At 39.8% G+C, this 27876-nt stretch overlaps 1 long non-coding RNA gene across 5 annotated transcripts in view; it reads left to right on the top strand.

Moving 5' to 3' along the window:
* LOC116438441 overlaps positions 1-15263 on the top strand; it is a 50074-nt gene extending 34811 nt beyond the window's left edge. For all 5 annotated transcript variants that reach the window (XR_004237739.1, XR_004237738.1, XR_004237741.1 and 2 more), the window contains one exon: positions 12758-15263. This is a non-coding gene — a long non-coding RNA (uncharacterized LOC116438441). The remainder of the gene's footprint in view (positions 1-12757) is intronic.
* Positions 15264-27876: the final 12613 nt, after the last annotated feature.

Below are 27876 nucleotides of genomic sequence, written 5' to 3'. Positions count from 1 at the left end.
AAACAGTGAAATTTATAGCATCCAAATTCAGAGAAGAAAATGTTACACTGTACACCATCCATCATGGTTAAAAAGAAAACTCCAAGATTTGTGTCATACAGATTGCAGTCTCCTTCATACACTTGAAGTTAAGAATTATTAGTGTTCAAACCACCCCTACTCCTATTTCCTCTAGCAGCTGCAAAAGCAGTTAATATTTGACCAATCCGTTATCATTTCCTGATCCCAGCAAACATAGCCCAGTGTTTACAGCTTACAGTTTTTAAAAATTTTTGGCATAAATCATTGTTCTTTCTTCTCAGTTTGCAGATGCTGAGTTTTTCATTCCGCAATGAAAATAAAATTTATGAAATAACTCAGCAAATATATAAAGAGATCATCATGCAAAAAGCCACAAACAAACAACACGCCCCCCCCCAAACAACAGCCTTTCAGTGGAAGATGCTGATTCTAGCAAAATACTTCCATGAATACTGTAAATAATCAACTTTTGCTTTGATAGTCGGAAAAACTACGTACCTTTTAATTGCCATATCATAGCATATTCTGTTGAATTTATGCAGTCTTCAGTCATCCCACATTGTCAGCTATTCATCTCAGATTCTTTTTTGTCTTCAGACTGAACTTTCATTTCCATTAGCAAGCTACTCTCAGTGTGGAATGTAACCATGATCCAATGACAGGTGTCATTTAAGCAGACCTTGACTTCAGTCATGTTTTTTATCTGGACTGTAAACATCTTTGAATGTAGAAGAAGAATTTAAAAACTTTTGTTGTTACCCCAAAGCATTTTAAAATCATCAATTATGAGGGATAGAATAGTTCCTTTGGAACGGACCTCCAATTACCTAGTCCAACTCCGTGACAATTTAAGGGCTGATTATAAGATGAAGCATGTTATTAAGGGCATTGTTGAAAGGCCTCTTAAACATTGACAGACTTGGGGTATCGACCACCTTTCCAGGAAGCCTATTCCAGTTTTTGATCATCCACTCTGTAAAGAATTTTTTCTTATATCTAGTCTGAACCTCACCTGACACAGCTTTGAGCCATTTCCACATGTCCTGTCAGTGAAAAACAGGAAAAAGAGCTCAGCAACTCCTTCTCCAAAAGCACAAGAAAACAGCTTTGAAGGTGCACAATATCCCGTTTTGGAAATTGAAGCGATCATTAATTTAACCTAATAACTAAAACTGCCTATCCCACCTTTCCACATGACCTGGCATGAGGATCGAGGCTTTGCAAGGGGATCTGAAGAACAATGATCACGATGGTTCATTTAGCGTGGGAGTGTTGTCAAAGTTTAGTCAACCAACCAGCATTAATACTGCTTCCATGAAGAAAAAACAGATGGATCGTTGTCACAGAAGACTCCCTGATAAGAACAGAGGACCCAACACATAGAGTAGGCCCACTTCTTAACTTCCCTCCTCCTCCTCTGGGGCAGAGGTTAAAGATGTGAAGAGAAGGCGTCCTACCCTGGTGTGGCATTAATTTTTCAGCAGGCAGTGATAAATTTTGGAACAAGAAGTCCCAGAGAAATCAAAAGAGATTTCAGGGCCTTAAGGTGATTGGTTAAGACATCAGAAGCACAAGTATGTTCTCCTCTATCCTTCCAGTTGCTGAGAATGATGAGAGAAGAAACAGGAAGAGCTACCAGATTGACACCCGGCTTCAAAACTGGTGTCACTGGCAGAATTTTAGTGGTTTTGATCATGGATTGGTTTACATGACACCAGGCCAGTTGGTGACTGATGGATGTACACCTGTCTCAAAGCAGGATCTTTTCACAGGAGTTAGCAGGGTTCAGTGAAAGAGCTTTAAACTAGGTTTGAAAGAGTAAAGAAGCCCCAAGCACACTAGAGACCTGGAGATAGCATGCCAGTGTTTGGGGGATGGTGTGCTAGTGAGTTTGGTCTGCTCCCTCAGTGGAGGTGGAGGATGGAGATCCATGCAGCAGTGAAGACACAGGTGTTATTGATAGAAACCACAGAAGGGCATGAAAAGAATCATATAGGAATTATGGCTTCTGGCCCCAAAAAGATGGGGGGGTGGGATCAATAGCCCAAGTGAATTTATACCAAAACATGCAGCATGGGCAATAAAGAGAAGATGGAAGCCACTGCAAAGCAAGAAAGCTATGACATAGCTGCCATCACAGAAACATAGTGCATTACCAGAGTGCTGCAGTGGATCATGCTAAACTCTTCAGAAAGGATAAGCAAGGAAAAAGAGAGGGTGAGGTAGCCCTCTATGTTAGGGAGTGTTTCAAATGTCTAGAGCTCAGTGATAGAGTGATGATATGCTCAAGCATTCATGCATAAGCATCAGAGAGAAGGCCAACAAGACAGATATCCTGGTGGGAGTATATTATAGACCACCCAACTAGGATGAAGAGGCAGATGAAATATTCTATAAGCACCTGGGAAAAGCCTTAAAATCACTGACCCTTGTTCTCATAGACGACTCCAACGTACCAGATACCTGCTGGAAATACAACAGAGCAGAAAGGGAACAGTCCAGGAGGTTTCTGAACTGTGTGAAACATGCCTTGATACTTCTGACACAATGGATGAGGGAGCCAGCCAGGAAAGGTACCCAGCTGGATCTGCTGATTGTGAACAGAGGATTAGTGGGAGATGTGGTGGTCAGAGGCCATCTTGAGCACAGAGACCATGAAAGAACGGCCAGAACTTCTGCCTGGGACTTCCAGGGGGCAGACTTTGGCCTGTTTACAAGACTGGTGAATGGAGGTGGTCCCAAGGGGACAAAGTGCAGAAAGGCTGAACATTCTTCGAGAAACAAATCTTAGAGGTGCAGGAGCAGGCTGTCCCCATGTGCTGAAAGAAGAGCTGTCTGGGAAGACTGGCCTGGCTGAACAGAGCTTCGGCTGAACTCAGGAGGAAAAGGAGAGTTTATGACCTTTGGAAGAAGGGACAGGCAGCTCAGAAGGACTAAAAGTATGTCATGAGGTTATGCAGGGAGAAAATTAGAAGGGCCAAAGACCAACTAGAACTACCATAAAAGAAAACCAAAATTTTTTCTGCAAATATGTTCACTACAAAAGGGGGCCAAGAAATATGTCCGTTATTGGTTGGCAAGGAGGGGGGTAGGTAGCATAATGACAAGGGATAAGGAAAAGGCTGAGGTATTGAATGCCTTTGAAGGGGGGAAAGGGATGCAGCTGGGCTCTCCAGAAGCAAGCCCAAGGGTGGTAAACCAGAGTCAGGAGTGAAATCAGCAGTCCAGCTGAAGTGCACATACCCAGGCTGTGTGCATTGCACACAGCATGGGCAAAAAGCAAGAGCTGGAAGCCATGGTACAGCAGCAAAGCTACGATGTAGTCGCCATCCTAGAAATGCGGTGGGACGATTCACACAGCTGGAGCACTGCACTGGATGGCTACAAGCTCTTCAGAAGAGACAGGAAAGGGAGAAAAGGTGGATAATATATATCCACCCTTTATAGTAGGGAGGCTTTTGATGCCATGGAAATTAAAACCAATGATGATGAAGTTGAATGCCTATGGGTAAGAATTAACAGGAAGGCCAACAAGGCTGACGTCCTGTTGGGAGTCTGGTGTTGACCACCCAACCAGGAAGAAGAGGAGAATAACTTATTCTACAAGCAGCTGGAGGATGTTTCAGGATCACCAGCCCTTGTTCTTGTAGGTGACTTTAACCTACCAGACATCTGCTGGGAACTCAACACAGCGAGAAGAGGCAGTCCAGCAGGTTCTTAGAGTGTGTGGAGGACAACTTCTTGTCACAGCTGGTGAGTGAGCCCACCAGCGGAGGGACTACACTGGACCTGCTGTTTGCAAACAGAGATGGGCTGGTGGGAGATGTGGTGGTTGGAGGCCGTCTGGGGCATAGTGATGATGAAATTATAGAGTTCTCAATATTTGGTGAAATGAGGAGGAACATCAATGAAATTTTCACACTGGACTTCCAGAGGGCAGATTTTGGCCTATTCAGGAGACTTATTCGGAGAGTTCCTTGGGAAGCAGCCCTTAAAAACAAGGGAGTCCAGGAAAGGTGGGCTTGCTTCAAAACAGAGATCTTGAGGGCACAGGAACAGACTGTCCCTGTGTACCAAAGGATGAGTCAACGAGGCAAGTGTCCAGCCTGTATGGGCAAGGAGCTTTTGAAGGAACTAAGGAATAAAAAGAGGATGTATCATCTTTGGAGGGAGGGTCAGGTCTCTCAGGAAGTATTTAAGGAGGTTGCTAGGGCATGTAGGAAAAAATTAGAGAGGCAAAAGCTCAGTTAGAACTTAACTTGGCAACTTCTGTGAAGGATAATAAAAAAAGGTTTTTACAAATATATTAAAGGCAAAAGGAAGGGTAAGACCAACCTCTGTTCTCTACTGGATGCAGGAGGCAACTTAATAACTACAGATGGGGAGAAGGCGGAAGTGTTTAACACCTTCTTTGCCTCAGTCTTTAGCGGAAAGACGGCTTGTCCTCAGGACAACTGTCCTCCTGGGTTGGCAGATGGTGTTAGGGAGCAGAATGGTCCCCCTGTTATCCAGGAGGAGGCAGTCAGAGAACTGCTTAGCTGCTTGGATGTTCATAAATCTGTGGGACCAGATGGGATCCATCCCAGGGTGATGAGGGAGCTGGCAGATGAGCTTGCAAAGCCGCTCTCCATCATTTACCAACAGTCCTGGCTCACTGGTGAGGTTCAGATGACTGGAAGCTGGCCAATGTGACACCCATTCACAAGGAAGGGCAGAAGGAGGATCCTGGAAATTACAGGCCAATTAGTTTGACCTGGTAATTGAGCAGTTTATTTTGAGTGCCATCATGCAGCACCTACAAGATGGCCGGGGGATCAGACCCAGCCAGCACGGGTTTAGGAGGGGTAGGTCATGTTTGACCAACCTGATCTCCTTTTATGATCAGGTGACCTGCCTGGTGGATGTGGGAAACCCTGTGGATGTTGTCTTTCTGGACTTCAGCAAGGCCATTGACACTGTCTCCCACAGCACTCTCCTGGAGGTCCGTGCTGGGGCAAGTCCTGCTTAATATTTTTTATTGACAACATGGATGAAGATATTGAGTCTACCATTAGTAAATATGCAGACGACACTAAGCTGGGAGCACGTGTCCATCTGTTGGAAGGTAGGAGAGCTCTGCAGAGAGACCTGGGATGGTTGGATGGATGGGCAGAGTCCAGTAACATGAAGTTTAATAAGTCCAAGTGTCGAGTCCTGCATTTTGGCCACAATAACCCCCTGCAATGTTATAGGCTGAGGACAGTGTGGCTGGACAGTGCCCAGGCAGAAATGGACCTGGGGGTACTGGTCCACAGCCAACAGAACATGAGCCAGCAGTGTGCCCTGGTGGCCAAGAAGGCCAATGGCATCCTGGAGGATGCCGGGAATAGTGTGGCCAGCAGGACAAGGGAAGTCATTCTTTTCCTGTACTCAGCACTGGTGAGGCCATACCTTGAGTACTGTGTCCAGTTCTGGGCCCCTCAGTTCAGGAATTATGTTGAGATGCTTGAATGGGAGGAGGGCAACAAGGCTGGTGAAGGGCTTGGAACACAAGCCCTATGAGGAAAGACTGAGGGAGCTGGGGTTGTTTAGCCTGGAGAAAAGGAGACTCAGAGGTGAACTTTATCACTCTTTACAACTTCCTGAAATGTGGTTGTAGTCAGGTGGGGGTTGATCTCTTTTTTCAGGCAGCAACTGACAACGAGAGGACACAGTCTTAAGCTGTGCCAAGGGAAATTTAGGTTGGATATCAGGAAAAAGCTTTTCATGGAAAGAGTGGTGAAATCCTGGAATTGTCTGCCAAGGGAGGTGGTGGAATCACCATCCCTGGATGTGTTTAAAAATAGATTGAATGTGGCACTCAGTGCCATGGTTTAGTTGAGGTGTTAGGGCATGGGTTGGACTCAATGATCTTAGAGGTCTCTTCCAACCTGGTGATTCTGTGATTCTGTGATTCTTTGCCTCAGTTTTTAAGAGCAACACCAGTCGTCCTCCAGGTACCCAGCCCCCTGAGCTGGAAGATGGGAATGGGGAGCAGAATGAAGCCCCCATAATCCAAGGGGAAATGGTCAGTGACTTTCTACACTGCTTAGAGACACACAGGTCTCTAAGGCTGGATGGGATCCCCTCAAGGGTACTGACAGTGCTGATGGAAGTGCTCACAAGCCACTCTGCATCATTTACCCACAGTTATGGCTAACTGGACAGGTACCAGGTGACTGGAAGTTTGGAAACATGACACTCATTTACAAAAAGGGCTGGAAAGACAATCAAGGGAACCACAGGCCTGTCAGTCTGACCTCGGTGCCAGGGATGGTCATGAAGCAGATCACCCTGAGTGCCATCACACAACATGTGCAGGACATCAAGGGGATTGGTCCCCATCAGCCAAGGTTTGCCAAAGGCAGGTCCTGCTTGACCAACCTGATCTCCTCCTATGACAAAGTGACCCATGGATGAGGGGATGTTGTACACATGGACTTCAGCAAAGCCTTTGACACTGTCTCCTACAGCACCATCCTGGTGAAGCTGGCAACCCACAGCTTGGACAGGTGCACCCTTCACTGGGTTAAGAACTGGCTGGACGGCCAGGCCACCAGAGTAGTGGTGAATGGAGTTACATCCAGCTGTCAGTTGGTCACCACTGGACATCCCAGGGCTCAGTACTGGGGCCAGTCTTGTTTAATATCTTCATTGATGAGGAGATTGATGAGTGCACCCTCAGTCAGTTTGCAGATGACACCAAGTTTGGCAGAAGCGTTGATCTGCTGGAGGGTTCAAAGGCTCTGCAGAGGGATCTAGACAGGCTGGATCTATGGGCCAAGAACAATGGTAGGAGGTTCAAAAAAGCCGGGTGCCAGGTCCTGCCCTTGAGTCACAATAACCTCAAGCAGCGCTAGAGGCTGGAGCAGAGTGACTGGAAAACTGTTTGTCAGAAAAGGCCCTGGTCAACAGCAGCTGAACATGAGCCAGTGTGTGCCCAGGTAGCCAAGAAGGCCAATGGCATCCTGGCCTGTATCAGCAACAGTGTGGTCAGCAGGACCATGGCTGTGATCATCCCCCTCTTCCTGGCACTGGTGAGAACACATGTTAAACCCTGTGCTCAGTTTTGGGCCTCTCATGACAAGAAAGATATTGAATTGCTGCAGTGTATCCAGAGAAGGGCAATGGAGCTGGAGAAGTGTTTGGAGCACAAGACCTGTGAGGAACAGCTGAGGGAGCTGGGTTTGTTTAGCCTGGAGAAAAGGAGGCTCAGGGGAGACCTTAGTGCTCTCTACAGCTGCCTGAGAGGAGATTGTGGCAAGGTAAGCGTCAGCCTCTTCTCTCAGGCAACCAGCGACAGGGCAAGGGGAAACTGACATTGCTCCATGGGAGGTTTAGATTAGACTTGAGGAAAAATTTCTTCATGGAAAGGGTTATCAACAGGAACAGGCTGCCCAGGGAAGTGGTTGACTTACCATCCCTGGAGGTATTTAAAAGATGTGTAATTGTGGCTCTTAGGGACATGGCTTAGGTGTGGCATTGGCAATGCTGGGTTAATGGTCAGACTAGATAATCTTAAAGGCTTTTCCAACCTAAAATGATTCCAACCTAAAATGTAATACTGGGTAACTCTTAAACAGTGTAAGAATTCCATTTTAATCTCTCTGTTTCCCAGTGATGGTCAAAATTAGGAAGGAGGTTTTTTTTGATGGAGTGATGCAACAGTAGGAAAATAAGATTATTTTATCCAATGAAATCCATTCCTCTTCTATAATAAAACTCAGAAAACAGATGCAATTTGAGACAAATGTCCTTAAAAGGGTGGAGGAAGTACTGTACCTCAGGTCAATTTTGACTGGGCTGTAGCATCTAATCTTCTCCTTTCCTGGAATTCTCCAGATTATAAAAACATAAGATATGACATCCAGTATCAGGTGGTTGGTGTCTCAGGTTCTGTATCCTATTATCTGTAACAGCAGTTATGCAGAACTGCAGAAACACAGAACAAGGCCCATTCTAAACAAAATAGCGGATAGTCTGTAACATATGATGGTCCATAACTTCCACTGGATACCAATTCAGTTGTGAAATACAGAAATTTCTATGGCAACTAGTCCTGATCCACATGAAATTTGACTGCCCTAGGATTAGAAGGCAACACTGTTGTTGGGGCTCAGGAATAGTATTCCTCAGTTTAGTGCTCTCACCAAAAAAATCCCTCCCACCCCCTATGCGTGGCCAGAGAGGAGAGTGGGAGGCACAAAAGGAAGATCATGGCTTGAGATGAGAACAATTTACTGGAAAAAGCGATGAGATGAGAAAAGGGACTGTAACAGTGACAACACTAATCACAAAAGTGTAAAAAGAGAGGGTGATTTACATGCAAAATGCTCACCAAGCCCCAGAAAATGCAACAATGCCAGATGCACCCTGTGCAAGCCACGCTTGTTCCCCCCAACAGATACCCTTCTTCTTGGAAGTGAGAGTCACTTTCCTCCACCCCTGGCAGTGATGGTAGCAAATAACCTGAGGGTCTTGGCCATGCCCACACGGCTTCAGGCCCCTCACCCTCTTGGGTGCTGTGAAAAATTAACTCTGTCTTTGGCCAAAACGAGGACAAACCATTGTTACTTCATGTGAAAATGCAATTTATTTTTTTTCCCCACCATTCAATTTTTTTATACTTTCATCAAATATACATGTATGATATGGAGCTTTTTGGAATAGTTCTCTACTGTCCTGCACTTTGTAAGGTCACTTCTGACTGTGTTCTGTGACTATATAAGATTTCTAGTCTAGAAAACCATTTTGGGCCACATTTCTAAATAAAGAAAATGTAAGCCTGTAATGTACAGTTACAGCCACTCACATCTGACTAAAGTCACAATCCTAATAAAAATATATAACAACTCAAAATATTTTTATATTTTTATGTTAAATAATATTTTAATATTAAATAATATTAAAAATATTTTTATATTAATTAAAGGAATTGTAATGAGAGTTATAATTAATGTAGCTCAGATTCCCTGGGAAAAAATATAAATGTGTATTTTGTAGGCTGTAGGCAGGAAATTGTGTTTTAAAATGCCTGTTTGGCTTTTTCTCACTGGTATGTTGGTGAAGAAAAAGGAAGGCAAATCTTCACTACCATACTATAGGGTGGAAAAGAAATACAGTGTGCTTTCCTGACATAGACCCTCTGTAATGCAGGGGGCTCCCACACTCTGCTGCTTTGAGTGGTAATATATGTGGGCTTTTCTCATCACTGAATGGTATGGTTTATATGAATTGATACTGTTCTCTCTCATTTTGTCCTGACAGAATACAGAGGGAAATAGGATTGTGTGCCTCTCCCTGAGTGCACATACATGCTGTGCTGATTCAGTTAGGACCTGTGGAGGTAAAAGCATTGCATAGGTCTTGGTATAATGCTTCTATAATTATCCTGATACAATCTGTGGCTACCTAAAACTTTTCATGTTCACCAGAGGACTTGCTGATTACTGTAATGAAGTATTTCACCCAAAGTTTTGTTTTGATACCACGGAAGTAGGAGACATTTTGGTGTATACAGGATAAACAAAACATTTAAAAATAAATTTCCTAGAAAATCTGCTTGCTGCCTTTGGGAACAGAATATATTAAGAGAAAGGTAAAAAGCCCATCTCCAACAAAACACAGAAGCACAGGCTTTGTGCTGGTACTTTTCAAAATCCAGAGGGCTTTTACGTGCTGGTGGCAGCACAGCTCCAATGGTCTTATGCAAACAGAGCAGTTAAAAGACACTAAAGACTGTGTGGTAAAAGCATGGCAAACTGAATTTTATTATCCCTCATTTCTTGCAAATCTCAGAGGAGTCAGAAGCTCAAAATTCCCCCTTTGTGGGCTAGCAGTAGTCTTGTGTCTCCTTGTCATAAAATGGCTAGAGGAAATATCTGCCTGGGATCTGTGCAGAGTTCTGCTTTTATGAAAAAGAGACAGAAAAAGAGACCTGGCATTTTAAGAGCCACTAAAGTGTTAAGGCTTCTTTCACAAAGATCTCTCCATACCAGTGAGATTCTGCAAATGTAAACAGTTTTCTTCGGCCAGAAATTTTCAGGTAAATCTGAAAAGGTCAGTAGCACACATGTTAGAAGTAAATAAAAACAGTTAATAATGAGGCCATAGTTTGAAGTTCTTGCTCAGATTTATTCAGTGAAAATTGGACCTTTGGAAAAAAAACTCCAGAATTTCCCCAGTAGCATTTTAATATTTAGGTGATAAGGCAATATACTCTACTTCCTATATCCTTACGCACAATATTGGTCACAACACATAAATGCAGTAATCTATCCCTAACAGTATATTTTATGTGGAAAGTCTTGCAATGAAACTGTCCATTTTTCTGATTTAAAAAAAAAATGTTCATGCTTTGACAAAGATTAAATCATCCTTCAGTGCTTATCTGTGTGCTGTATTTGTGAATATGAATAGGTCATTGTCTTCAAAGTTACTGTTCATGCATCAAAAATTCAACATATGCATGAGTTTATACAGGAACTTGATGTTAAATAAGTGTTAGGAATGTATTGTGCTTGTATTGCTCTATCAGTGTCTTTTGGATAGAGTTTGAGAACATTTCTGTTGCTATGGGGAGCATTCACTCCCTGCCTCTTATCCTGTAATAGTTTTGTGGTTATGTAGAAGACAGCCTGTAATGTAGTCAATTTTTTTATTTTCATGAAAATAAAAGTAACCTACACAGAAATAAAATATACTACAATGTAAAAATGTTAAAAGTCATTAAATGTTAAATCCCTTATTTCAAAAATCCCCTACTGCACCCTTAAGGGGGTAGTCACTTAATCTCTTCTTCATTCAAAATTTTCATTATCTTCAATCAAGACAGTCCTTCATAAGATCAGAAGGTGATCCCTGAATTCAGCTGAATTTTGCTAAATAACTATATTTAATGCAAAATTCCTAAATCTGGCCATCCTGATGGTTTCTAAGTGCTTGAAGTTACATTTTTGGATCCTATGCATCCACCAAGTGAGATAGCAAAACCAGAGGCATTGAAAAGAAAAAGCTGAAAATCACTTATTAGATTAGTCTACACTTGGACTTGTTGCCTGTAAGTATCATGCTATACTGCAACACCATATAGGGGAAGCAGATTGCACAGTCATGGCAGATCATTTCATTAGCGTAAGAAATAATTCCAGTATTACAAGCAATTTGGATGGGTGCTATGGTATATTGATCTTTAAAAAGAGGCTGCTATTCCTCATATCCGACAGAGTTTGAGGTCTTCAAAAGCAGTTCCTAGACCATTGTTACAACTAAATGTAAATTAGACATGATCTTCAGCTCTAACTAGCTGACTAGTCTTAACTATAATAATCCCTTTCCATCAGTGCTTTGTAATGCTTTGGAACATAACTTAGTGGAGACCCAGTGCCACCTTTCCTTACAACACATTCAGCTGCCACTAACTTCAACAGGAAATTAAGGGAACAACTTTGCTAAGAATGGAAGCTGTAAACATAACTCATCATGAGTTTTTTTGTTCATACAATTCTACAGGACACATTAAGACACAAGGAGAAAACTAAGTGTTTGAAGGCAAATACTGCCTGCCTGGCTCTTTCAAATCACTAGGTCAAATTCTGGTTTTGGTATAATTGTAATTACAGGATTGCTTTCAATTTATGTGGGAGTAGTGGAGACAAGAATTTGTCCCACTGAGATTACTTTGTAGGCTGATGTAGCAACACATCAAGATTAGTAGAGATTGAAGAATTTGGCTCACAAGGGAAAAACCTTCAGGATTTATAGTCTGACTGAGAAAAGTAAGAGTGCGTAGAATGTCTGATTACACTACAAAAAGGATGTTAAAAGTTCTATAATTTCTGGTTTTCTGTATTTACACATACGAGACAATAAAAATCCTATGTTAAATACAAAGTAAAGTGAATGTTACTAATAAATTACTTTGTCCTAAAGCAACATCCCACCTGTCCCAATACTGTGGCATTTATGGCTATGGTGAGGATGTATCAAGCAACTATTTAGACTGTCTCTCAGGTAGCAGAGTAAAATGCCTTCCACAGAAAGCTGAATGATGGAATGTAAGTTATAATATAATTTTCCAGCTGTTCAAAAAATGTGTATCATAGTTCCTATTTCACAACTGCAGTAAAATTAACTGATAGCCATACTCATCTGGGCCCAATTCTGTAAAGTGTTAAGAGTCCTGAATTTCTGCTTTTCTGTTGAGGTCAGTGGGAGTCTAGAGTCAGCGAGCATTTTGCAATCAAAATAAGAGGAGAAAAGTAGATCTCTCCTCAGTTCTCGAGAGCAGGGCCAACAGCCAATAACATCAAACTGATCCTACCACCATTAAATTAAGTCCAAGACACATCAGTATGAAAGAGGGTGCCAGTGAAATTTGCTCTGCATTAGATAACTTGTGTCTGTTTCTCTAACACTAACTTTGGAGGTCTCTTGGATAAACAGCAAGACAGAGTATGAAAGATGCTTGTTTTCTGCATCCCACTGGAAAAGAATCAAAAAAAATCATCTATGTGAACTGCGGTTACAATGGTAAAAAGTTTCTAGAAGTACTTTATTTGCAAAATATTTATGCAATCTCTGCAAAAGAAATGAGTACTATCTTAATCTTTACATCAGTTCTTATTTTAAAGCCAAAAAAGATTGTCTGCTTTAGGAGGATAACAAATTTGACAATTTTCGTCTGTCTAATAGATGTAAATTTTCATTTTTCTTTTAGTGCTCTGAAGGAACAACATCACAGCTGGACACATTTTCTGAGGATTGTAAATTTTTTACTGAGGACTCTAAGGCTTTAACCTTGTTATTTCTTTACTTCAACTGGAATATTCCACTCTACTGACACAAGGTTCTTTCCACTTGTCACTCAGTCTACACCTCAAGGCCAACAAGGTTCCTCATTCAAGAACTTCGTCGCAAGTAATCTCTTTACCCAAACGCTGAATGGCACCATTGAAATGGCCCAATACAAATGAGCCATTCCTTTATTCAATGGTCAATCCCCTTCTCTCTCACATCTCAGATTATGAACACCATCTTGATTTGATACAGGGCGAAAAGAAACAAGTGTTTCCATAGGATTTCAGCCTGACTTTTTCTTAAGAAACTTGATTTCTTTGAGTGTCAAGCTCCCTTTGAATAGTGTTTTAATGGATCATTAAGAGAAAAGAGTCTAAAATCTTACTCTGTTGCTCTGATAAATTCAGTATCTATGAGAGAAAACTGCAAATCATTCCAAAATGTCTCAATAATATTTAACAGAGAAGATGAATGTTCACCTGAAGTCTGAGCCTACTTACACAAAATTTAGATTCCTGAGTCATCTATTTTGTCTGTAAAGTTACTAATGTGAAAAGAAGATTACTGCTGTCACAAGAGCTCCACTAACAACTTTACCATTAATATTCTTATTATTTCCTTACAATATAATTTGTTACAGTGTCATCCAGGTTGATACTCTGTAGCAGGTCCTTCTGCCCCCTGTGTCTATTCAGAGCCTTAGACATGAACGGGAAGGCAAAACCAAATAGAAATTCAATTACTCTCCTGCAATCCAAACACCGTATCTCTGAAAATGGCTGTACCTTACAAAGCATGAAGTCAATAAAGTCAGTAAATGCATCATATTTATAACCAGAGTAACCTGATTTTGCAGAGATGCAATGAGGAACTAGTCAAATAAAAAACTCACAGCATGGAAACTTATCATAAACTCAAAGGAAAACAATCAGGTAGCCAGATATCTATACACTAATACATATCCAGACAGGATTAGTTATGATGGTTTGCTCATTTAATGATTCCCAAAGCCTTCTTTATTTTGTAGCTTCTAACAACCTTTTTAAAAACCTCTTGAGACCTTTCTCTAAATGAGTCATTTCTTTCTGGGAAAAAGGAAGAAAAAGGTGCACGGTACAAATACTACAATAAAGAGAAATATTGTATAGTCCAACTGTGATGTTCTTTCACTGTTTTATACAGCTTGTATCTTTCTTTGAGAAAAAAAAATTTAAGTGAACGTTATTCCAGGCTGGTGCAACAGGCCTCCCAAAAAAACCAAACAAATAAAAGCAGAGGAAGAAAAAGGTACTAGTTGGAATTTACTTACTTAATAGTCTACTTTCATCCATTCTTTAAAAAACATAGGGGTTAGCCCCTATTGTGTCATAATCGTTATGGTATTTTAGTCACCTTGACCCATCTACTTAATTTAGATATGCCTTGTTAGCATTAGAACTTCCATACCAAAATACCACTTTATAGTTTTCAACAGCCAAAAGCAGGAGCAAAGAGTCAAACAAATTATTGCAGTCTCTTAACATTTCAATCCATTATGATGCAGACAAATGAAATGTTAAATGTCATAATGCTTGTAAAACTACGATCTAGCTGTAGCCCGCTCCACACAAAGGCTCTTCCCAGTCCCTATTAATAAAGCCATACAGATAACAGAAATGGCTTGAAAGAAAATTCTAGTGTCAGCATATTTGAGTAGAATCCACTGCCTGAGAGAGCAACCCTGTTTGTTTTTTTTTTTCCTATCCTTCCTCATCAAATAGGTGGAGTACTTTCAAATAATTCCTCTATGAATTTGAGAGGGAACAAGGAGTACAGAAATAATCTCCCTGCACAATACGACCCCCCTTCTAACATCAAGATTTCATGGTCCCTAAAATGTCATTCAACCTCCCCAGGCTCGTTGCCTAGGTCTCTTTAGATCAGAAGCTGCTGGTCCTATTGACTGGTGCTAAAGTATGTGTGATGGTTTTCCTGATAGGCTCAACTATCTGTCAGGGACTGAGCTGAGGCCACTAAACTAATTTCATGTTGGAGTTCAGGTTTGAGTCATTTTTAAACAACATTAACATATTTCATGTATTTTCTCTCCAAGAGAAGAAAAAAACCCAAACCCTTGAGAGGCTAAAGCAGAATAGTTTCTGTAACATAAGGATATAAGGTAATCTTAAATATGATAAATGTATGATCTGCCTATGACTTGCTGTCAATTACAGAATTTATCCCATATCAGATGAAACAAGTTTAATAAACCACTTAAATGTTATAAGGTATGCTTTCTACCAACATGAATTATGTATCTATCTTCAGCCAAATGTACGTGTTCTATCACTCTGAATATTAAATACAAAAACTATGTTTAAATAATGTGAAGGGTTTGATTTAAAGCAACAAAAGCCAATAAATTCAAAGTTTATACTGGCACTCTATCCTTAACTCACACAAATTGTTTCAAACAGGTATAATGGCATGAATTACACCCCTCTTACATTTATGTTTCTACTTCTATATTTGAATTTTCTGAGTTCTGTTAGTCTAAGTCTCTCCATGAGTGTCTTTAAACAGAGTTCTAAAATGTAATTTATTCGCTTTGTTTCTATTTTTTAAGGCAAAATTATGCCTTATGGAAAATTTTAAAAGGAACATTTTTTTTTTCCTGAGGATGGAATGGTTCCTTCAGAACTGTTTTAGTTTCTCTAAATCAGAATGCTTAAAATATTTATTAATTACTGTTAACTTTGTATTAACTTGCAGAAGAGATTGTATGGGCTCCCTCCGAGCTTTTCTGATCTCTTGGTTTACCATAGACCTGGCTAGATATTTAGTATGCTCATTAAATAATAATTGTTATAAAATTTGTAGAGCCTTAGCAATAGCAAAGTGAATGTCTGCAGTGTTTGTTTCAAATACTGTGTTGGGTTTTAGCTGCTTTGCTGTTTCTATCTTCTTATATGTGATCACATAACTGTGAATAGGACTGTATGAGCCCAAAAAAAATTCTCCCCAAATGGGATCCACCTGAGGATTGTATGTAAGGCTGTTTGGGGGAAAAAAGCCCAAATGGTTAGAAAACACAAAAAAAAGTGTGATTTTTATATCTATGGGAATGCTGTTGGCCAAGAAGTACCTATAAGTCCTTGGGGAGAGGTTGAGAATGAAGCAAGATGGCATTCAACAGTTTGGTATCTCAGGACAGCACATAAATGCAAATCTCAACACATAAGCACAAATAACACAGACTTAAAATGCCATCTTAGTTGTAAGTTCCTCCAGAGAGGAGCGAGAATTATAGTTAGGTTGGAGCACAGAATGTATCCATTTATTAAATAAGAGAAGTTCTGTAGGATAGTATAAAAAGAATCTCAGACTTGGAAACTAAGTTGTAAATTTCCAAATCAATTCCAGTATTTTGGGAAAGTCACTAAATAGTTTTCTCTCTAAAATTTCTCATCTGCAATACATAAATACTTACTCTATTAGTGTAGTCTCAAGTTTTGTTTGTTATTGCTGCTATAACACAGAAAAGTATATACTACATGTATGCAAAATCCCATTATCATATACTTACTACTTATCTTTTTGTATGTATGTAAAGAGGGCTTTTTTAGGTTTTTATTATGGACAGCTTATCACATCTTTTTCTAACTTTCCCAGTGTTCTCCACCTAGCTGAATCCCTAATAAGTGCTCTGTGTGCATTTATTGAGTTAATTTGAACTGAACTATTACTGTGCTAGACTGCAAATCTGTTAACTAAAGAAACCCCTTAAAATTACTCTGGTAGGCAACCTCTTTCTAATACATGCTCAGAAGAAGCCCCTTCATATTTCTCTTCATTTGAGTTATACATCAAATATGATTTTCAGTGTGGACATTTTTCTTCTTCACCTTCAGATGAGAGAATACAAAAGCACTAGTAAATGTGGAAATGTCTCAACACACATTTTCATATTGTTAATCAAAATCAGTTTTATGATGTTGTTCTGAACTCTGCACATCTGAAATATGTGTAACTATATGAATTTACATTTTTAAACATGTTTTACATATCATAAAGAAGTATAAAGATGCATGCCTATCTAGATCTGGCTCATGAATGCTCACTCTTAGGATTCCTGTAATTCAAGACTCTTCCATAATGGTCGGACTTAGTACATACAATGTCCAAGGAAGTTGTGAGTTAGAGATCACATCACAGCCAATTGTCATAGGAAATAACAAACAAAAAGAATAAACGAAACAGAAGAATATTCTTTGTATGAAAACAAGATTTATTTTGGAATTGGAAAACCTTGGACAAGTCTCTGTCTCTTGAACTGCAGATGTTTTGACTTACATGGATTAAATGTACAAATTCTATTTTAGATTTAGTTCAGAGGGTCATCAAGATCAATTGACAATATAATTCCTATTATATTAACACTGTAGTATTTGTGGCTATATCAGATGCTCTTCCTCAAAAGAATAATTATTTAGATCACTGATTAATTGTGGTTTTGAGTGCAGGTCCATAACCTAGTGCTAATGTTTCACTTGAAAAAGACTACATTATAAAATATTTTAAATGAAAGCCCATCTGCTGGTGCTTTTTCCACTTGGAGCATGAGGGTCTACCACTACATCTACTTGGCTAGTGTAATTTCATAATTATGCTCTACCTACTGTATGTTTAGAAATCATTCATAAGCATATGCCCACAGAGAAAAAGCCAATAGGTTAAGGTTTAGCAGCTTTGTTTAGCTGGTTATAAGCCATGTACATATGCACATATGCATATATGATAGTAGAGAGTTTTGAACAAAGTATGTGTATATGACTACATGAGCATCTCTATAAGACAAGTCAGACAGGAAAGGAAGAGTACCTAATACAGAAATGGACAGATATTGAATGAAGAAGGTATCTAAACAAAAAAACCTTCACAGTTTTATAGGAAAAGAAAGTGTAACATAGAGCAGGTAAATGATAATGGTTATTGTGATTTTAATTAATTTGAGTAATTTATGTCTCAAGTATTTATTAATCTCCTTTTTAATCTTTAAAGAAACATGAAAAGGAAGTTCTGTATTTGGTTTTGGATGCCACAACTCACTGTTCAGAACGGGATGGGACAGCATAAGTTCTTTTACTGGTGCAGCTGATTGTCAATGGAGATGTATGTTTTAGCAGACAGTGATCAGAAACACAGGTAAAAAAGGAACAACTTGTATTCGTTCTGTTTTATGATACAGAAAAAAATTCAGGTCTTGTTTTGTTTTTAGCTTTAAAGACATTCTAATTCTTGTGGGTCTTTGAAACCTATGGGTTTCACTTAAAAGACTCAGAAACTATTATATCAATAGAACCACAAGTTGAGAAGTTAAACAACTGAAGGAAGGAAATATCTTCTAATCTTAAAAATACTGCCTATTCATGTCTACTTTTAAACAAGTAAGGTTTAGAAGTTGTATCTTTATAAAGCCTCCAGTGAGCAGCTTTTTTTCTGAAAAATTCTATATAGAACTGTGATTACTCTGATGCCATGGTGATTTTTCACCTTTTCTTTTATACTCCTTTTTATATCTTTTGTATTCTTAATGTTTTTTAGCCTACATTCTTAGATGTATTTTGTCAAGCTAGGAGACTAAACATTTTAGAAGCTTCATAGTTAGGGATCAGTGTACCCCAGACCCCAAGGTCCTCTCCAGAACACATTCTGTAAACTAAGATAGAACCATCCAGGGGAAGGCTCCTTGGGGAGAGGGGCTCACTCGAGCCTCTCACTGAGGAATCTTTGATAGATATGCTAATTAGTAAGACCTGTAATGTTATACCCAATCTATTGTGTGTGCCCATTGCGGTGTGCATTTCGGCGCATTCCACCCGGACGTGGTGCACCTAAGGATCCTTAAAATAAATACCAAGGTAAAATCCCTTTTTCCCTTTCTAACCATGTTTGATTCTTGATTTTAAGACCAGAAAAAGGCATCAACTCAACATTCCTGAAATACAGCTCACCTTATTTTACATGCATAAAATGAAGGCTGAAAAGATGAGTATTTGGGATTTTTCTTAGATGTGCATCTCTTTGGTATCTAAAGAGTGATTGTTCCTATTAAACATTTTTTAAATCTTTATCTTCTTGTTCTATTGATTAGAGGACCCTGGAGCTGTGAAGTATAAATCAGAGAGAGGAGCTCTAAGAAGGACATGGTTTAAGCTGCTAAAATGCTTTATGAGATATGCAGCACTGCTGTAGAGTTCAAGGCAGCTGGCATTTGGATACTCAAATCTAGAAATTCTTCACAATGAGGTACTGTGTGTGAAAAATGTGCAGGTGAACTGAAAGTATATCCAGATTTAGGAAAGCCCAAAAAAATCATCAATATAATTTATGGCTCCAAGCACAGAAATCTTACAACATGTTGTAAGGGATTCCAGTTGAGTACTTGGAAATGATAGGATGCTAGCTGCCATTGTACTCATTGGCCTATCCCCATTTTGGTTATATGCCCTGTCCCTTCTCAAACTTCATCCAGCCTCCTTTTTTATTCTAGGCTCTTACTTCTCATCTCTAATATCTCTTAGTTCTGTTAACAGGATTATTTTCTCTCATTCAGGTATTTTTGCTGGTTGAGAGCAAAGTTATGAAGAGAGAAATTTCACCCTGGCCTTTTAAAATGAAGGAAAAATTCCATTCTCCACAGTCCAGCTGAAAACATGAAGTACCAGTTGAACTGATGGAATTATGGCATAGCTTGATGACCAAACAAGATCTGTACTATTGAAGAGCTCAGTTTTTCATTTTAATTTTTTACAATATGCTTTTCCTAATGGATATCATTAGGAAATACACTTCTGGCCATTTTTATAGTCCCTAATATTTGGCTAGGAATCCTATACCTGTATCTGCCTTTTCAGTCTCAGGATAATCAAAAGTAAAAAAAAAAAAGAATGAATTTCTATATTCAGGTTTCAGAGGTGGAAACTCTTAACAGAGAAATCTGGAAATTATTGTTTCAGCAACTGAGTGTGTGAGTTGTGTGGTGTAGAGCATAGCAGGTACAGTTACGTTAAAGATTTTTGCTGTAGGTAGGATTGTGTGATTGTCTGATTATGTTAACTGAAAGAAGGGTTAACCACCACACTACCATACAGTGAACTGGATGAGAAAAATATTTGATTTCATTTTTGCAGGAATTACAAGTAGGTGCACTTGGTACTGAGTATTCTTAAGACCAGATATGAAACAAAAAAGTGAACCAAATATGTTACTGATGTCTGAGAAAGGCAGAAAGCTGGCCTGTTACTCTCTTCAACGCAGCAAACAGATACTTTGGGGTTTTTTCCTAATATCTCCTTGGACACTTCTGTTTCCTTTCCATCAAGTGTTGCTTTAGCTCAGCTGTTACAGCTTTGTGGCTTTCACTAAAGCATGTTCATCTCATTCCAGGTCCTTTTACTTGTTTGACACATAAAAATAGAGAGGAGACATAGATTCAATTCGCCTGACTAGGCCACATCAGGAACTTAAAATAGCATTCAACTAATTAAACAACAACAACAACAAAACCAAATCCTAACAGTAAAGCAGAATTTACCAGAATAAGAACTTCCAATATTACAGTGAGATGCTCTCTCAACCAGTCCTATGTGTTTGCCTAAATACCAGAAAAGTGGTGTCAAAATTCTCATGAGGAATGAAGGTCCTGCTTGTTCACTGTGAACAGAAATGTAGTCATAAATAGTCCACTTAATAAGATTTGTCTAATGATTTGGATGCAAAAAAAACCTAAAACAAACCAAAACCTGCTCTTTGCCATATACAACTACTGTTGTTAACTAAAAACTGAACTGGAGCAACTGATATGCTAACAGTATCTTTAAAACAGCAGTGGGGACATCCCTGTCTCCTGCTGTTTTCTCGGCAGGGGGGATGGGGGTAACCTGTGAATCTGTAGTTGTACAAGTACAGCTTGTACAAGGGAATGGCAAAAGAACATGCAATCCAAAATCCAGTAAAAATAAAGAAGTCTTTCTGTTACCTTCATGGGCTGTAGATAATGGCACAAGTGACTTGCACTCACCTGATACAGGTACAACCGTTCCAAACTTGCAGCAACAGTATGTATAGAAAAATATAAAATCAAGTCTACTGTGAGAAGAATCTCTGTGCTGTTTTAACATGAGTGTCCAACATATTAAAACAATGCAGATTGTGTTTCAATATTTAGCTACATTATTAATTAAATTTTAAAGTAGTTTTAGTCATATATAAAAGTTTCCTTCTGCCCATATAAGGTAGACATCTGTGTGTTATTTCCTCTGTTATCATAATAATTAATAATTGAAGAAAGAAAGAAAAAGCTATAAGTTACTTTTATTTTTCCTTTTTATGCTTCAGTGTATTAAGTTGTTTGGATAATTTATATAACTGAGTTCTCATAAACCTGTATGATTATAAATGCTGTCATCTACATGATGAAAACAAAAACGTGGATGTATAACAGTAGGCATTAAAACCAGAGAAAAGAGCTGAAAAATTCCTTCCTGACCTCACCCTTAGTATTATAATGGTTATGAAAACACTAAGACAGAAATTATGAAGTCATTTGGATACAAAAGAAGGAGTGATATGATCAGTGTTACTTTTCTTTCTGAGAAGAAATTGATCCTCGCAAGAGCTTTGTGAATTTTCAGGACTCAGGCATGATTTTCCAAAAGTTTTATAGCATGTAGATACATAATAATTTAGGAAAGAATGATCATAACCCATTATGATTTTGAGGTTTTAGCACTTTATACTTGTGGTCAGGTCTAAATACTGACAAAAAATACAAATCCGAGGAAACATCCAACCTTTGATTGGGACATCATTCTCATCTGGAAAGTGTCTGTCATTTGAACATTAATCACACTCCAATTATGTTGTGACTCATGATTTACTCTAAGCAAAAGACAAGAAACAATACTGAACAAGTTACTGAAAAAAAAAAACAAAACAAGAGCTGAAACAAAAAGTAAATACAGCTTTTATTGCCTTCAATAGTTTTCTATGCTCTTGAATGTGCTTGTTATTTAGCATAACACAAAACCATACATTTATTCCCACCCATCAGTTTCAAGGAGGTAAGAATATTGATACTACTACTACTACTACTGATAGTGATAAATACAGTATTAATATTATTGCTATGTTATACACACATACTTTAAAATTTTTAAGTCAAAACTGCATTTGGCTAATTATGTTTGGCCTTAAATGGTAACATTTGAGCATTTGTGGTGTATCTTGGGAGAGAGCCTCTCAATCAAACTGAATGCTTTGTCAGCTTACAGATTGTTCAAATAGCTCTGTCCTGTCACATTATCTTAATTATCTGTACTAAATTATCTATAGATACTCAATGCTATTAATAAATACAGCTTGTTTTAGGGACAGCATAATAAAGACACTGTACAAGAATATCATTGTACGAACCTTAATTATTATCAAACTCATGTGTTCTTGTAAGAGACTTATTATTTTCACTGCTCGCCCTTTCTGGAAACGGGAGTATTTTTGGAATCCACTAATAAAACAAGAATCTATTAATAGCTGAAAGCCCATTGTTATCTTCAAACACATTGGGTAACAATGGGTCAGCTTTGGTGGTGACAGTTTTATAGACATTTATGAAACATCAATTGAAGTTCTAATTAACCTTTAGTTCAAAGAGTCACCGAATGGTCTTGTTGAAAGGGACCACTGAAAAGGTCATCTGGGCCAATGTCTCACCTCCAGCAGAGTCATCCTAAAGCACACTGCACAGAATTGTATCTTTAATATCTCCAGCAACAGAGACTCCACAATCTCTCTGAGTAACCTAGAGCCTGGATCATCCTCTTGCCACTGTCCCTTCAGACATTTATAGACACTGATGAGGTCCCCTCTCAGTCTTCTCTTTCTGAGGTTGAACAGGCCCAGCTCTCTCAGCCTTTTCTCATAAGAGAGATGCTCCAGTCCCTTAATCACCAATGTCACCCTCTGCTGGGCCTGCTCCAGCAGGTCTATGTCTCTCTGGTCCTGAGGAGCCCAGAACTGGACACAGCACTGCAGATGTGCCTCACCAGGGCTGAGTACAGGGGTAGCATCACCTCCCTTGTCCTGCTGGCAGTGCTCTTCCTAATGCACCCCAGGACACCACTGGCCTTCTTGGCCACCAGCACACACTGCTGGCTCATGGACAGCTTCTTGTCCACCAGGACCCCCAGGTCCTTCTCCACAGAGTTGCTTCCCAGCAGATCAGCCCCGAGCCTGTGCTGGTGCCTGGGGTTATTCCTTCCCCAGTGCAGGATCCTGCATTTGCCTTTGTTGGAGTTCAGACAGTTCTTCTCTGCCCATCTCTCTACCCTGTCGAGGCCCTTCTGAAGGGCTGCACGGCCCTCTGGGGTATTGGCCCCTGCTCCCAGCTCTGTGTCATCAATGAACTTGCTGAGGAGGCATCTGCCCCTTCGTCCAAGTCACTGATGGAGAAGTTCAACAATACCAGGCCCAGTACTGAATCTTGGGGAACACCACTCATGACAGGCCTCCAACCAGAGCCTGTGCCACTGATAATCTCCTGTGATCTGCCATTCAGACAGTTCTCAGTCCATCTCACTGTCCCCTCATCCAGGCCACACTTGCTGAGTTTGCCTTTGAGGTTGTTGTGGGAGACAGTGTCGAAAGCCTTGCTGAAGTCCAGGTAGAACAATATTCACTGCTCTCCCCGCATCCATCTATCCAGGTAGTTGTTTAACTGTGGAAACCAATCGGATTGGCCAACCATGGTGTCCCATTGCTGAATCCATGCTGACTGCTCCTGATCTCCTTCTTTTCATCCATGTGGATAGAGATGGCCTCCAGAATGAGGTGTTCCATTACCTTTCCAGGGACTGAGGTGAGGCTGACTGGCTGGTAGTCCCCTGAATCCTCCTTCTTGCCTTTTGTGAAGACTGGGGTGATATTTGCTTTTTTCCAGTCCTCAGGCACCTCTCCTGATCCTCCATGATCTTTCAAAGATGACTGTGAGTGGCCCAGCTATGGTGTTCACCAACTCTCTCAGCATTTCTGGATGCATCTCATCAGGAGCCATGGATTTCTGGATGTCAGGTTTGCCTAGGTGTTCTCCAGCCCAATCCAAACCAAGGTAAAGTCTTCCTTCCAGCATTCCTTTACCCTGGTCTTCTGGTTCAGAGATTCCTGAGGACTGGTCTTGTCAGTGAAGTCCAATGCAAAAAAAGTGTTCAGTAAAATCTGCCTTCTCTGTATCCTCTGTTACTAAGGTCCCCCTCTATTTAGTTATGGACCCAAATCATTCTCAGCTTTACTATTGTTAGTGATGCATTACTTTCTAATAATATATTGTTTTCAGGATTTCCATTTAGAATTCCCAATACTGCCTTTGTCTCTCTTTTCTTTTTGTAGTGTTTGGAAAATGTATGAAATTATATTAGCTAAATTGACATCTTACATCCACTACATTACTACACTTCCCTTTATTTTATACTATTGGATCACTGTCTTTCTGTTGTCAGTGTATTTCAGAGAAAAATGCAGTAGTGTTTCTATGAAATGTTTAGATATCCTTACGATGCAGTGATAATGATCTTGAATAAAATCTGTTATTTTTTATATTTTTACTTGAATAGGAAGGATAATCCTGTTACATGAGAGACTTCAGATTAACAATTTATGTTATGTTGTGCTGCCTGTTAGTGCTGAGGTCTAAAGACCTTGGACCAGTTTGAAGGAGGTCCTGAGAATTACAGTGTGGCCTTGATGCTTAATACTTCACATCTGCTGCAGATTTAATGTTGGTACAAGCATGTACATGTCATACAAGCATATTCAGACCAACTTTATAGTGCACATAATGTTTTTCCTTCTCGGAATGCAATGTATTATGGGGTGGGTTTGTATTTGACAAGCTGGATTTACTGTGCACATACAGCACCATAAGGACAGGCACTATACTAGGGTTCCTCAGTAAAGTCTGGCAGTACATTCTTAAAAAACTGGACAGTGGTGAGATCACCTAAGCCCTAAAAATAGTGGAAGAACTGTACTATAAAAAAGAATTGAGTATATTATGAGATGTAAAGCAACAAAAGAGGTAAAAATAGATTTACATAGTTTGCATTGCCACACTTAACAGTACAATATATAATTCAGATCCATGTTCTTTCACAGGCTTTTTTATTGCTGAAAACAGTTACAATTTTTCTTGCAAATAAGTGAAAGTGTCAAGGACACACCTTAATGGTTTCTTTCAATACTACCAATCCATATAATCCATATAGGAGACGTACTTTGGAATACAGTCTGAATATCTAAGGTTACTGAAGATGACATGAAATAAAGCTTTGTTCCTCTTCCCAACCCCCAGAAAACTCCTAAACCAATGACCAAAAAAAACCAAAAGGAAATTTTGTAATTGATCTCATTTGATCTCTCTCCTGTTCCCTTTTCATCAGGTTGACTATCTCACACTGGCAGTTGCTGGCTTCTTTCTGTAAATCTTTAGATTCATATGAGAAGTGTCCAAAAGTTTTAATTTTAGTCTTACTGAGTCAACATTACCAAATATGCTAAGACAAGCCCTATTAACCATACTTACATTATATCCAGTTTTTTTTGTTGGGACTTTGTAGTAGCCTTCAGCATAGGCTCCCGGCCAGGGTGAATTGGCATAAAAACCATTTGGTTACACTCTTCTGCCATCTGGATGTGAAGGAAAATTTAATTCTTAGAACAGTATCAGCACTACAGTCATCTGTTAGCCACGTCATTATCATTGCAATATGATGGATAAAAAACTAGCCAACATGGTAGCAGTGAAGGAGACAGTTTCACTGTCTTTCAGGTAAACTGTACTTGCTGGACATTTTGTTTGAAGCAGATGTTACTACTCCTATTTTCCCCTTCTTCCTAAAAGACATCATCCACTTTGCTGTTGTGCTGAGCAGAAGGTGCTTAGCTTTGCATGTTCTGCCCAGATCTCTGTGAAATCCACAGAAAGATTCCTGGGAGGGAAGCTGGCACTGCACCCCCATGTGACTGCCAAAAAAGAGGACGCACAAGTCACGAAGCAGTAGGGAGGAATGGACCTACTGCCAGCATATACTACTGAGTATGCGTGGGTGAGTGCTTCTGCATGGCAGCATGGTTTCACCCAGCTGACAGCCAAGCCCCACACAGTCGCTTGCTCACTCCCCCACCAGCAGGATCCAGGAGACTATTAGAAGGGTAAAAGCTAGAAAATTTGTGGATTGAGATAAGGGCAGTTTAATAGGTAATGCAAAAGCTGTGCACACAAGCCAAGCAACACAAGGAATTAATTCACCACTTCACATGGGCAGGCAGGTGTTCAGCCACTTCCAGAAGAGCAGGGGCCCCATCACAAGTAACAGTGACTTGGGAAGACAAATGCCACCATTCTAAAAATCCTCCCTCCCTCTTTATTCCCCCACTTTATATCCTGAGCATGATGCCATGTGGTTTGGAATATCCCTTTGGTCACTTGGGGTCACCCATCTTGGCTATGTCTCCTCCCAGCCTCCCACGCACCCCCAAACTTCCTCCCCAGTGTGGCAGTACAAAAAGCAGAAAAGTCCTTGGCTGTGTGTAAGCCCTGCTCACCAATAACAAAAACATCTGTGTTTATCAACCCTGTGTTCAGCAAAAATCCAAAACACAGTCCCATACCAGCCACTGTGAAGAGAATTAACTCTACCCCAGTCAAAACCAACACACATGGGAAGGTCTTGTCTTCTCTATATTAGGATAGTAGTATATGATGTCATTTAGTGAAATTAAATATATGAGAAATACTGTGTATGAAAGGCTTTGCACAGACAGCATGTGCCCTCTAAAGCCTCAAACAAATAAATGCTATGTGCAGTCTATACAATTACCTCAGGTAAAAGGACTTTGTGATGCACGTAACTGGTCTGGAGAAGAAAGGAAAAAATTTCAGTACTTGCCACAATACTGCAATTCATTAGTAGCCAACTTCAACTCCAAGACATCAGAAAGAAACAAAACTTCTGAGACTACAGACTACATAGTTGCAGAGATGTGATGACTCATCCAACTGAGCAGAAGAAACCCATTGATGTACACTGGATGAAAAAGTGTTTTAATTTTTCCAAAGAAAAGAACAGGCAATAGGTGGTAAGATGATTGGCAGGGCCACACAGTGATTGACAAACAAAGGTGACTATGTGCAGACACTGAAAGACTTTATGGATGTTCCAAAAAAAAGAGAAGATGGAGGTTACAGGAGTCCACAGTGTAGGTTAGAACTGGAGGAGAATGGAATACAGGAAGCTGCCAGCTTACCTAAGAATTTGTCAATACTGTTTTGTTGAAAAACAGAACATGGAGGGGCAACTCTGACTAAGAAGGATAGCCCAATAAGCAACATAACTGCAGGGATAAATTGGAAGAAGGACCTGGTTGAAGGAGAAGGAAAACGGGGACATGTTACGTACATGGATGATCAAAACAGAGAAACGAGCAAAAGGTGGTAATAAGAAAGAATCAGATTTAGAAATAGCAAGTTTCTAATGTGTAAAACAACACATATTTTTCAGGAAAGGAAAGGAAATACTAGAGAAAAGAATGGTCAAGGAATAGGCCTGCATATGCCAGAATGAAGGAAACAATGAATGGTGTGACATTTCTCTTGTGGTCTAATGTCCCCTAGTCATCACAGACACACAAACACACACTTACTTCTGAGGGATTTTAAAAGTAAATAGACACTATGAGGTTCCATTGCTCAGAGTGAAAGGCACTGATGAACAAAAGAGCTATCAAGGACAGGTATAATGTGACAATTGACAGAGTTCTAAATAAAATTTTGCAATAAATATAATAATAAAAATGTTGCAATAAATAGAAACACATAGCTGAAGTTTATTTAGCCATACAAAGCAAAAGAGTGTGAAAGAAAGTTGTGGGCCTCCTGGAGGTCATTAGAGCTGCAACTCATACTTAATATTGTCTAGACATGGGCCCAAGATAGAGAAAAGTATT

The sequence above is a fragment of the Corvus moneduloides genome, chromosome Z (assembly GCF_009650955.1).
Source record: "Corvus moneduloides isolate bCorMon1 chromosome Z, bCorMon1.pri, whole genome shotgun sequence".
In the NCBI taxonomy this organism is placed as follows: Eukaryota; Metazoa; Chordata; class Aves; order Passeriformes; family Corvidae; genus Corvus; species Corvus moneduloides.
The sequence above is the reverse complement of the archived record's forward strand: the minus strand, read 5'-3'. Positions and strand labels throughout refer to the sequence as shown.